Source organism: Tyto alba, unplaced genomic scaffold (assembly GCF_018691265.1).
Source record: "Tyto alba isolate M040663 unplaced genomic scaffold, T.alba_DEE_v4.0 Super-Scaffold_1000006, whole genome shotgun sequence".
NCBI lineage: Eukaryota > Metazoa > Chordata > Aves > Strigiformes > Tytonidae > Tyto > Tyto alba.
Window position 1 is genome coordinate 25828603 of NW_024881272.1, and position 3038 is coordinate 25831640.

Sequence of the window (3038 nt, forward strand, 5' to 3'; positions counted from 1 at the left end):
GCCTCTGCCTGGGGCGGGGCGGGGCGGGGAGAAGCGAGGAGAATCGAGGAGTGCGCATGCGCAGGAGGCGAAGCCCCCGCCCCGCCGGTGCCGCAGCCCACGGGGAGCGCAGGCGCAGTACGGGCAGATGCGGCCGGCGAGGAGCGAGGGGGGCTGCGCGCAGGCGCAGTGCTGCCGGGGGCGAGGAGAGGTTGGGTGTCATTACCGCGCATCAGCTTTAAGGCGGTTGGAATTAACGGGGGTATTTAGGTCGGGGCATTGCTCCCTGGGCTAGGTTGGCAGTTTGTAGTCTTCTTACCAGAAGTGGGGTGTGCACCTGACCGTGTCCCCACTCGCGGGCAGGAGGGTGCGTGTGCTCCTGAGGGCAGGCTCTGCTTGTAGCTTGAGGCGGGAGCGCCGTGGCCGCCATCTTGTATTGCTGCCCTTCATGCCTCTGCGGGGTTGCCAAGAAGAGCTTGTGAAATAAAACACAGTAATTAGCAAACAAAATTCAGTATGTGCTGTTCAGATGACACCTTCACAGAAAAGACGTTAGTGAGATAAAAAAGCCAGTAAGACTTTCACATCTGCCTGCACTGAGTATTGTCTCTCAGGAAACTCTTAGGGCACAGGAGGGGTGATAAGAGTAACTTTTTAGAAGCCTCTTTGTTCAGGAAAATTTATCTTAGCGTTACAAGTTGATAGCGTACGGTGTATATAATGCCAGCAGTGGAAGTTCATGTCCTTGCCTGCTTTCTCTGCTTCCTGTGCTCCCCGTAAGTGACATGATCCAGTGGCACTGGCCTGAGCCAGTGATTTTTCACAGGTTTCCCATTTGTCCTTGCGATCAATTTAGTGCCGATGTACCTCGGCAGTTGCTCAGGTGGTAAGGGGCAAGTGTCCCTTGCTTTTGCCTTCGGAGCAGTGTGGCTACAGCAGAGGGGTTTGGGGGCATTCAGTAAGCCAGTGTGCACCTTCAAGCAGACCAGACTTAAGAACAGAGAGAAAAAGTAAAGTAGTAACAATCAAAAGCTAGGGATACACCTAAGGAGGCACAGCATGGAAACTACTGTGGGACAGAATGTCCGACAGACTCTAGGAAGGTGGTGCTGTACACCTGACTTACTGCTTCTCCTCAGTGGTGGCTCTGTATCACAGCCCCACTTGCTCCTACTCCCTTGGGGGTAAATCACAGTTGTTGAGAAAATGTTGCAATGCAGTGCTGCTGCACAAGCTGTTCTATCAGCTCTGTTCCCTGTATAGCCCCAGCCCAGGGCTGCATGCGCAGTCAACTGAATAGAACATTAATAAAATGTTGTAACAAAGATAATAATGCTATCATTGTGACTACTAAGAACTGAGACGTACAGAACTTGAGGTAATCGCCCTTGAAGACTAAAAGAAAACAAACAACGAAGTGGTCGGACTCCAGAACAAGATGTGAAACCCATTGTCAAGATAATAATGACTGATAAAGTATAATTCTGTGTATTCTGGATTAGGTAATGCTTTGTAGGTGCATAAATACATGTATGCGAACTCATGTAAGCTGTCACTCTCTGCGGAGGTGACCCAACGCTGCTGGACCTGAATAAAATCCTAGAGTAACCCACGACGGAGTTCGAGTCTCCTTTAACAGTTTTGGCACCCCAGATGGGACTCTAGGCTGTGACGGGGAGGACGAATAAAAGAGGATCCCGATATTACATCCTACAAACTGCCGGCTACAGAAAGGTGAGTTCAAGTCTCCCCTTGTCTGTGTTTGTGGGTTGGAATAGGAAAGGATCACTCTGAAATACCCCTCACAAAGAAAATTGCAGAATGGGAGGATATCCTTCAGTACCTAAAGGATCTCCCTTGGCAGAATTATTAGCAAATTGGAATAAACTTTCTGGGACAGCAGGGTTGAGTAAAAGTAAAATTATAGTGTTATGTCAAGATGACTGGCCATTTTTAACCAGAATTAGAGGGGCAGGTCCCCAAGAAGTATGGCCACCTGAAGGTACCTTCGATGAAACTAGGTTGAAATGTTTGAGATTGATATTAGAAGATAGGAATCCGCAGCAGATGAATTATTTATTTTTATGGCTGGAATGGGCCGATTTGAGAAATCGTATGGCTCTAAAGAAACCTATGAAAAGAGAAGAATTAATTGCCTTCCTTGATGATCATCAGGGAAAGAATCAGAACCAGAGTTCCCATCCACAATCAGAAGGGAAATCTGTTGTAGGACAATATCCTATGGTAGTGGAATTTCATTCCAATCCTAGAGTAGGCCCCAACTCAGGACCTGAAGTTCCTCCAGTTATTGCAGTTTCCACACACCAACCCTGGAAACCTGGTGATTTGATGTTGTGGCAAGAGAAAATGCCAAGGTTAAGGGACAATGCTGAAAAATGTGCTAAGTTTTTGTCTAGTATTATTAGAGACTATAAGCCCAATTGGGAGGATATGCAAACTTTATTGCAGGAGTTGTTTACAAATGAAGAGAGAGAAAGGATTATGCTGAAAGATCGTGAAATGAGTCAGAATACACCCGGGAGACCAACTTGGCCACAGGCTGATCCGAATTGGCAGATACACACACAAGATGGGTTACAGGCTTGGCGAACTGCGACTAATTTATTAATAGAAGCGGTACGCCAGTGTGAAGAGAGAGTTACCAATTGGGCGAAAGTCCAGGAATGTACTCAACGCACCGATGAACACCCTAGTGATTATTGGCAGAGATTAAGAACAGCACTGTTACAACACGGAGGGATGACTGAACAAAATTTTCAGGAAGCTTTAGCTATTAGTGTGTATGTTAATCAAGCAGCCCCTGATATTCGAAAATATTTTCAGAAACATATGCCTGGCTGGCAAAATGAAAGCTTGCAGAAAATCATTTCAGTAGCCAACTTTGTATATAATGGTAGAGATGCAGAAAGACAAGAGAAATTAGAAAAAGAAAAGAGTGAAGAAAGGAGGAGATTAGAGAAACAGCGGGAGGAGGAGAGAAGGCGAGAAAGAAAAGATAAGAGGGATGACATGTATTTACTAGCAGCTGCTTTAGCCCA